The following is a 10,777-nucleotide window of genomic DNA, read 5'->3' as shown; positions in this document are numbered from 1 at the left end:
ATGACACATGATGGCGCTTTTCAACTGGCGATGAAAGCGCTCTACGCAGCCATTAGACTGCGGATGGTAAGCAGTAGTTCTGGTTTTTTCAGCTCCAAGGAATCTGCAAAAATATTTGAAAAGGTCACTTTCAAAATTTTTTCCTCTGTCAGTTGTCACGGTCTCAGGTACTCCAAAACGAGCTACCCAGCCAGAATAAAATGTTTCAGCTATTGTTTCTGCAGTTTGATTTGGAATCGGAAATGCCTCGGGCCAACGTGTAAAACGGTCGATGCACGTTAATATATAACGGTTATCTCGAGACGATGGGAGAGGACCTACCACATCCAAATGTACATGTGCAAATCTGGCTGTAGGTAATGGATAAGTACCGAGAGGAGATTTCACGTGCCGTTGTATTTTGGATTTTTGACACTCCATGCAAGTTCGACACCATTCTTTACAGTCTTTATTCAAGGATTGCCACACAAAACGCTTTTTCACCATGTCTATCGTACCTTTAATTCCAGGATGCGATAGCCCATGAATCATGTTAAATACCTTACGTCGGAATTCTTCGGGAACATATGGTCTAATCACTCCCGTAGAAACGTCACAATACAGGGACTGTTCTACGTTCGGTATCGTGAGATCCTTTAATTCGAGACCACTGTCGGAATCGAGTAAAGAACGCAATCCCGGGTCCGACCGCTGGGCGCAGGCCATTTGCTCATAATCCAAGCCACTCAGTGAAATTTCTTCCACACGCGAAAGAGCATCTGCAACCACATTCTGGTTGCCAGGCAAATAACGCAAATCAGTTGTAAATTGGCTTATATATTCCAGATGTCTGATTTGGCGAGGGGAATGTTTATCACCTTTCTGTTGTAGTGCATACGTGAGAGGACGATGGTCACTAAAAACGGTAAAGTTATTGCCCTCTAACATGTGTCTAAAATGGCGTATCGCCGAATAGACAGCTAGTAATTCTCGATCGAAAGTACTATACTTTTTTTCTGGTTGAGAAAGTTTGTAGAACCCCTAGCATTTTTTTCTCGCAGTTTTATTACCAGTTTCTTGCTGCAAAACTGCACCTATCGCTACCTCAGAAGCGTCTACACATAGTGAAAGTTTGGCATCAGGTTGGGGGCAAGTCAAAAGCGATGCCTCTGAAATAGCCTTTTTGCAGGCTTCAAAAGCTTTTTTACTAGAGTCACACCAAATAATTAATGACTTATCTCGTTTAGGCTTACCTTTGACTAACTCATGCAAACCTGTTTGAACTTCAGCTGCATTTTTTAGAAACCTGTGATAAAAATTTATCATAGCCAAAAATCGACGCAAATCGTCAACATTTTTTGGCAATGGATATTCAAGTAATGCCTTGACCTTTTCAGACATGGGCAAAAGGCCTTTTTGTGTTATCAAATAACCTAAAAATGGCAATTCATGATAACCAAATGAACATTTTTCAAGATTTATTAAAATACCAAAATCGGAAAGTCTTTTGAATACTTGTTCCAAATCATTTTTATGAGATTCGGCATCGACCGAAGCGACTAATAAATCGTCTAAATAGCAAAAACAGCATCCTAAACCAGATAAAACTCTATCCATGAACCTCTGGAAACTTTGAGCAGCATTACGCAAACAAAATGTCATGTATACATACTCGTAAAGTCCAATTGGCATAATGACTGCGGTCTTGGGGATATCTTCAGGTTCCACTGGGATTTGATGGTATGCCTTTACTAAATCTATTTTCGAAAAAATGGTCTTGCCAGAAAGAGAATTTGTAAAATCGTGAACATGTGGGATAGGATAACGATCAGGGATCGTAATTGCATTTAGACGCCTAAAATCACCACATATTCTCCATTCTCCATTTTTCTTGGGAACAAGGTGTATAGGACTTGCCCATTGACTTTTAGAAGGTCGTACGATGCCCTGTTGGATGAGAGACAAATTCGCATTTAACTGCTTGCAACTTTTCAGGTGAAAGTCTCCTAGGCTTGGAAAACACTGGTGCACCTTTTGTTTCGATGCAATGAGTGACGTCATGAGGTTTAGGATTAGAATTTAAATTAGAATTAAATAATTCAGGGTATTTTTTTAAAATGTTATGGTACGGTAATTCTCCAGAAATCGGAGTTAATCCGCACGAGGGACCTGAACAACCTAATCCCTTCGATTGAAGAGTTGTTTTGCTATCAATAAGTAACCTATTTTTGACGTCAATCAATAACTCATATTTTTCCAAAAAATCTACTCCCAAAATCGGCTGAGATGTATCAGCAATGACAAACGTCCAAGGAAATGATCGTCGCAGTCAAAGATTTAATTCGAGTTTTTTTGTGCCATAGGTAAACATTTTTGAACTATTGGCCGCGTACAGGGTGAAATCCTGTTTTTTTGAAGCCGTAGTTAATGATCTCGGGAAACAGCTGATAGCAGCTCCACTATCCACAAGGAAACGAAATCCTGATTTGAGATCAAGAACATATAGACGGCTGTGTAAGTGGCCATCGTCTGCCGCCGTTAAAGCAGGCGAGGCTAGCAGTTTTCCGACCACTGACACGGCTGGACACACTTGGCGGCTTGGGTGCCAAAACGGCTATGATACCAACATAATTTTCCTGAACGTAACTGATCTGAAAAATTTCGATCGCGGGATCGAGATCGTTTTTTGTTGCGAAAAAATTTTTTATGTTTACAACGAGACATTCTTTGGACTTCGTCCCTCAAAGCTGACAAATCTGACCGCAGCTGATCTAATTCGGAATTTGATTTTTGAACGCCGGATACTATAGGGATATTTGAGACTTCATTTATTTTGTCGGCAATAACTGCCAAATCTGTAAGTGAATCTTTACATGTTGATAATATCTGTTGCATATGAGCTGGTAACCTTTGTGACCAGAGTGTACGTAACACCTCTTCACTGATTGAATTAGCGGCTAATGTTCGCATTTCATTCAATAATTGTGAAGGTCGTTTGTCACCTAAACTCAGATCTTGCAACAATAATCTGAGTCGCGAATTTTCAGATTGTGCGAAATGTTCAAGCACTCTAATTTTAATTTGTTCGTATGCCCTTTCTCTAGGCGGATCGCGAACAAAATCTCTACAACAACTTAAGATTTTTACATCTAAATTAGCGACTATTATATGAAATTTAGTAGTGTCAACAGTGATACCTGCAATGTGAAATTGCGATTCCATCTGCTGAAACCACAATTCCGCGTCATTTTCCCAAAAAGGTGGTGCTTTGACGGCTATTCTGGAAATCCCAGGGACCGAATTATCGTTTGGAACCGTCATGACAATATGAGCGATTTTTTTTTTATTGGCCAGCGCCAAGGGACCGGACAGCAGAATCCCGAACTCCACTCAAAACGACAATAGTTTGAAAAAATTGGTTTTATCTCACCTCGAAACTGTCCGACGAAAAGGCTCAACAAAATTCAGGCATCACCGGCGACAACTCGGTCAGGATACTCAGCATCAGCACGCATCGATGTCAACTAACTTCACAACATACGCTCGGGTCACCAATGAAGGTATGATAGAACTTCAGAAATATCAGTAGACTCCATAATCAACATAACTGTTATTTATTACATTTATCAGAAGGTTAAATATTCAGAACGAATAACATGATTAATTAACGTGAACTATTGAATGGTGGTTATACAGATGAACGAATATAATGCAATGCGAATGTACAATAGAATTCGGCAGTATTTATAGATCCACGATGTGACGTATATTTCACGGTTATGGTTAAAGTCAAAAAGTTCAGTTCGCCACAAATACAACCTGTGTTGTTTTATTTCGAGCTTTGTTTCCAAGAAAAAGCCGAAAATCAGTCCTAAGTTTTAAACTTGAGAAAAAAAATAAGTGTTACAAAGATTTCATTTAACATATAAAATGGAAATAAAAGTTCGAATTCAACAAAAGCTTCAACGCAAACATCTTTTTCAAATACACAACATTTTTACGCGCTTCGCCGCTCTTCAGTTCCAACTCGTAAATTACTGAAATACGAAGGAAAAAACTGCGTTGAGGATTAAGATGCCAATACCGGCTTTCCCAAAGTAAAAGCAGAAAGTGAGGGGAAAAGCGGCGCTTTTTCAAGTGAGAGGAAAAAGGATAAGGGAGGGGGAAAAAACCGTTTTTAATAAAAATATTTTTCTGGAAATATCTGGATTGGAAATAGAAGATTCATCGCTAGAATGACTCAGAAGGAAAGCCACCAAACCATAACCGAAATGAAGCGGAAAGTTTCTGCGAAACAAAACTCTTGGGAGATTCAAGTGTTAACGAAAGATTACTCATTAGAATTTAACGTTTCCTCCAATGAAAAAGTCATTCTCATCTCAGAAATTCTTTTTCCGTTCATTTGAATTTCAACTACGTTTTTCCACTGAGAAATAATGCGACATGTATTTTTCCTATTTATACGTCTGTCATTTTTTCCCTAGATCTAGAGGATTATTGATTCGTTGCGGCAGGGGGTGCTCAACCTTTCAGTACGTGGACCTGATAAGAGAGCAATTTTGCCGCTCGCGGGCCAGAGAAACTTGTACATATTACGTGGTAAATATTATAAACCAGGTTACTATACATAACAACCTGTTATGGGGGTAATTTTGTTAAATTTCCCCTAAATTTATCACTTCTACTGGTGATTACGCATAATACCCAAGCATCGCGTCGTTAGTAAACATGATAAATCGTAGATGTGTGTGTGAATTAATAAATTAGTGAAGTGAATGCTTGAATATTTTCCGGTTGTAACCCTGTTGCTCTCTGTGGCGAGACATTTTAAATCGATGCAAGTACAGTTAACACTTGATTATCCGTCACTCTCAGTTATCCGACGCCCCCCCCCCCCCCGTACAACACTTGTGTGCGAAATCAAAGGATAATTGAGAAAAAGAAATTACAGATTTTTTCAAAATTTGTGTTATTTTCACTTAAAATATTTTACTTGTAGCTAGCATAATTATTTATTTTATTTCATACGTGCTTATACGTATAGTTAAATTTTTGTACGCATGAAAAATGTCAATTAAAATATTACTTTCGATTATATAATTAAATTATTTCGATTATCCGAAATACTAAGGGGCCCATGAACGAGGCATAAAAAAACAAATACAAACACGAAGCCCACAGCAGGCAAATTTATCAACGAGGTGGCTAGAAAAAAAGTACATTAAAAATATGGATGTCAAATATAACCAAAATACAGTAATCCAATATAAAGTATATATTGCAAAAGAAAACTGATAATTAATAATACATGAATACACACACTGTCCATAAAAAAAATATAATGATTGTATTATCTAAGTATGACTAGCTTTTCGATTCCTGCTATCGAAGAATAAATGTATAAATATTTTAGGCATGTGGAACGAATAAAAGTCAAGTTATGTTGCATTTTTCTATGCAAACATGTTGAAATCATAGAATATTTATATCCCCGTCGTATTACAAAAATTACAAAACTTTATGCCAGCAATGCTGAAAAGTTCACGTGCAATTTGCAATAATTTTCATGAAAATGTTTTTCTTTTTAGAGATATGAATTTGGACTTTATTTGATTAATTTATGAGGTTTCATAGATTTTTTAGAAAAATATTTATTAAAAAGAAATGACGCCATTTATAGATGAGGAAAAGATAAAAGTTGAAAATTTATTAGACTTTTTTTAAGAAGAAGATGAAAAAGCATCTTTCTCTCCAAGGTGACTCGACCTAAGTGCATTCGAGTGAATGGACAGAGAACTGCAAAGTCCTCAATTTCAATCTCATTTGTATTCAAGTGCATAAACTTTTCAGATCATCCGCGTTCGAGACCATCGGTTTTTTTTTTCCCATTTTATATTAAAAAAAGGAAGTTTTATAGCGTACGTGACGTAGCAGCAATGCCCATGAAACATTCATATTATCGGACAGACACCCACGCCAGCGAACGGTAGAAATAGAAATTCACTCGCAAAAAGTCATTCATGACTGGAAGATTGAACTTTTTTTTCCTGACTTGCACACACACAGTTCGATTTATTTGGTCCAAGGCTATAAGCCAGAAATTGTTCGACCGCGAGAACGGTTCCGACGAAAACACGTTATATACGTAGAAGCCGTATGCGCATCAATGAGTAAAAACGGAATAAGAAATAGTATTCGTGAATGAATGGAGATCATCGAAGCGTTCATAATACGATATCTTTTAATTGATATGGGATCTTTAAATTATTTTTATTCATAAAGTTTCAAGCTCCTCGGTTTCTGCAAAAAGAAAAAAGGAGATTACATATAGTAACTAATTTTTTTTTTCGGCTGTAAATTGCAGCTTCACTTGCCTTTGACTATTTTTTCGGCTGTAAATTGCAATTTCATTTTCTTATGACAATATTTTCGGCTGTATCTATTAATTTTACTTGTATTTAACAATTTTTTTGTTAGTAATTGTCAACTCTACTTCACTTGACAACTTCTTTATGAGATATCCAGTATTTTTTATGACAGAGATGCGGTCAGCCTGGATAGTTATCGTATGTGTGCATTGTTACATTTCTACCGGAACAACTTTTGCTGGACGGATTGAATCACTTGCCAGGCCGCATTTCGCCCGAGGACAGGAAGTTGCGCTCCGCTGCTATATGCCCTAAAAAATAGCCCTACTTATGACTCCTTTAGAATGATACTCGCAGTAAAATTCACTCGCAAAAGTCAGTCATGACTGGAAGATTGCACTTTTTCTTGACTTGCACACACACCTCGATTTATTTGGTCTAAAGTTTTTGATGATTTAAAGAACTAAAGAAAAACATTATATTTTTTTAACCCTCTGACTGCGCTAATTGTCGGAGGTATGTTTCTGTTTCTGCGCGATGGAAAAAAAAATCCCCTTTTCAGTTTTCATTAATGAAAGATAGAGGGCAGTCGAACTCAGACGTTGGAAAGATTGAATACAATCGAAAAATAGATTGCAAGCAAAATAATGAAAGAAAGTAAAAAAACTTGAAAATATGTTTGGACATCATCCATTCGTCATTATAAGAATTCCATGAAAAAAATAAATAAATAAAATCATCACAATGTGCTGAGGAGGCCGTACAGGCCATTCCCAAAAACGATGGGAGCAGTTCGAGGGTTAAGTAAGAAACATATACATGAATATTTTCATCATTAGCGAGAAACTACTGTTTTTTTTTTTTTCGTAGATAGATAAAGAAATTATACCTCTCACAGTAATTCCGGCATGACTATTCGATTTTGACACAAAGTCACCGGTGTAATGGGTGATTCAATGGGACTTGGATCCAAGTTAAAAAAAGTTCCCAAAATCAGTGAGAACTGTTTTTTCAATAGTGACTTTTATTTTTGTTTACGATTCGATTCAGTCTATCACAGATAGTCTTTTTTGCATAAATTAAAAAAAAAAGGCTCTCGGGGACCCTCGAACTCATTAAGAAGGTCCTGTGCAGCGCCATTATTTCAACTTTTTCCGGGGAGGGGGGGGGGAGCAAAGAGCATGTACTCAATTTACGCATATATATATATATATATAGGCCTATACACACCATTTTTATTGTATTTTCAAAAGCCAGGAGGGGACAACGGCCTCCCCTGACCCCCCCCCCCCAAATGACGGGCCTGGTCCTGCGCATGGTCTCCCGATTTCTTCATTACTCATTGCTACCAAGATAAAAGATGAATGGTCGTTGAAGATAATTCAATCATTAGCAAAGTTAATAGTTCATTAAGTGTTGTTTAACAGTCTGTAGATCACTTTTTTGAATGTCGATATTAATTGCTGATTGAATTAGCATATAATTTACATAATTTCTTTCCTGCTTTCATCTTGTTTTATGCATTTTCTTTTTTTCATTTTGTTCCCTTTTCTATTTCTACATCCTCTCTGATTATTTCCTTTTATTTTTCTTGGTTATTTTATTTTATTTCTATTTTCAACAGCAGATCTCAAATTGCATTTTGTTTTCAATTATTTTTCCTAGTTTTTATTCTGACATTCCTATTTTTATTCTCGCCTTACATAATTGTTCACCTCGCTTCTCATATTCCTGTCTTCGTGCTCGTTTATGTCTTTCTTCTTCTGAACTTTTTTCCCTTACATTTTCTTCTCTAAAACTTTGCAAATTTTTTATTTTTCTTTTTAGGAAATAAAATTGTTTTATGCGCACGAATTTGATTAGATTAATGTTTAGAGTGATTTTAAGGAAGCTATGCTCCCATGTGTCTGAACGAGATTGGAAATTAGACTTAACAAACCAGAAGTTTGTGCATAAGCGAATTCAAATAATAATCGTAATTATGAGCACTAGTTTGTGTTAAAGAAATAAATACACCCAAGGCATATCTTGAAGCCAGCCATCACACTTTTTTCTGGAACAACTTTTCCTTTTTTAACTGCTAATCAATTTCTTGTGTAGAAGAAATTCAAATCATAGCCCCTTCTCCGCGTATAAATTGTTCACTTCTTAATTATCATTAATATTAATACAAATACAAATACTACGGTAATACAAAATAATTGTTACTATTTACCAGAAAAAAATGTATTTCTGAGGCGACTATTTAGGATTTGTGTATTGATTTTATTTATGCAATGTTTCAAATCTCACTTACTATACATTCAGTATATTTTCTAATTGTTTGTTTTCGTTTTATATCCATAAATTATGATTGTGCAGTAGTTATCTCTAACGAGAATAAGAGTCGATCACCCTGTTAAAAAGTCTCACAGAGATCAATAGGCCTGCAACTGTACAATTATTCAATCATTACACCTCACTCATAGTTTGAGCAAGTGATGGCAGGTGGCAGCACTACACATATAACTAGCATTACACAGAAACAAACACCACATTAAGTTCACAACACGTAAACATACATTCCATGTACCAATTCATTAGAAGTTCCGCAGAAGAATATGAGCGAGATGCATGTATGATTTAGTTGTAGTAGTATCTCGGGTAGTATATCTACCATTGTATCTCTCTGTTATTATCTTTAGTTAACACTACACTGGGGGATATGTGTCTAAAATTTGTCATTATAATCAATGCTTGTTAATTACTTTTGCAACGTCGTATCAATACTTATTTCAATTATAACAGGTGTTTCAAGAGAGAAGAGTCGAATTGTAATGCAATTTTCTATAACGGTTAAATGTGAAATTAAGCTAAAATATGCAAAAAAGTATCAGCAGAAAGAAAAAAAATTTGTAAAATTTTTTCTTTCTTCAGAAAGAAATACAGGGTGCTTCAAAAAGGATCGCCCGATTATAAATGCGTATATTGCGAAAAATATTGAACATAGATACTTGAGATTAATTTAATATTATATGGCTAATCAAGTTTTGTTACAAACCAAATTAAAGATGCTCAATATGTCGTCCTTGGGATGTACGGCATATGTCTATACGGTTGTCAAATTCGTCCCAAATTTTTGTGAGCATGTTTGCATCCACGGCTGCAGTTATGCGTATCTTCAGTTAGGCTAATGTAGCTGGAAGGGGAGGCACATAAACGTAGTCTTTTATAAACTCCCACAAGAAGAAATCGCACACTGTGATGTTCGGCGATCTTTCAGGCTAGTGATGTTTAACTGAATCGCCAGGTCCCGTACGGCCGATACATCGTTCAGGAATGCGATTGTTCAAAAATTCTCGAACGTCCAAGCTCCAGTGTAGTGGTGCTCCGTCCTGCAGGGAAATGGAGTCATCCGAATCGGTTTCTAACTGCGGGAAAAGCCAATTTTGACAGACACTGAAGTGGAGGCCAAAGCAAGAGTATTAGCGCTACCTGTCGGCAACTGCGTGAAACTCGAGATTCCCCTCTTTCTACCTATACATTATTCGATCAAAACGGATTAAAAGCTGAATAGTTATGATTTTTTTTTTTTAAATCCGATGATTCTTTTTGAAATACCATGTATAATGAAAATATAATGCTTACAATTTATACGCATATACGGCTTCCAATTAAAAAAAAAATCAATTATTAAAAAAATCTGCTGCTTTTTTCGTTAGCAAAAAGATAAATTCATAAAATGATATTTGAATACACATTGGCCGTTATATCAATCCATAAATTTACATTCTTATGTATTAATATATACAGAGTGATTACTTAATTCCCCTTGCTTTTAAGGTGAACCGTTCATCTTAGAGGCATACTTGCAATTACAAAAGGTATCCAAATAACGTGTAGAACTGAGATACGTCATTCATGTTGCAAGGGGTTGTTTACTAATTGAAATATCAAAAATAACCTTGATACGGACACGCTGTCCTCAAAAACGCAATCAGAAAGTTGTTGGTCTGTCTAACCCGAGACCAAAAAAATCCATGTTTCCAAGTGCAATATTCGCTGAGATATTTGAACTCAGAAATTGGAGAAAAATTGGGGGAAGGTAAAAAAATGTAGCAAGTAACGCTTCTTTCCCTTATCTACGATATTCTTTTCCAATTTTTCTCCAATATTTGAATTAAAATATCTCAGCGAGTATTTCACTTAGAAACTTGGAATTTTCATTGTTGGTTTCAGGAGAGACATGACAAAACTTTCTCATCGGGTTTTTGAGGACAGGATGTCCGTATAAAAAGTTATGTTTTTTTTTTTTTTTTTTCAAATTTTAATATTACTACCCTTTGTAATACAGATGGCGTATCTGAGATCTATACGATATTTGGATAGACCTACTTTTTTTTTAATTGGAAGTATCCCTTTATGTCTAAAATCAACGGTTCGTCTGCAAA

This window comes from Pholcus phalangioides, unplaced genomic scaffold (assembly GCF_987345545.1).
Source record: "Pholcus phalangioides strain wild (caught in Gottingen) unplaced genomic scaffold, Ppha-v1.0 ptg000008l_1, whole genome shotgun sequence".
Classification (NCBI taxonomy): Eukaryota; Metazoa; Arthropoda; class Arachnida; order Araneae; family Pholcidae; genus Pholcus; species Pholcus phalangioides.
Note: the sequence above shows the minus strand (reverse complement) of the source record.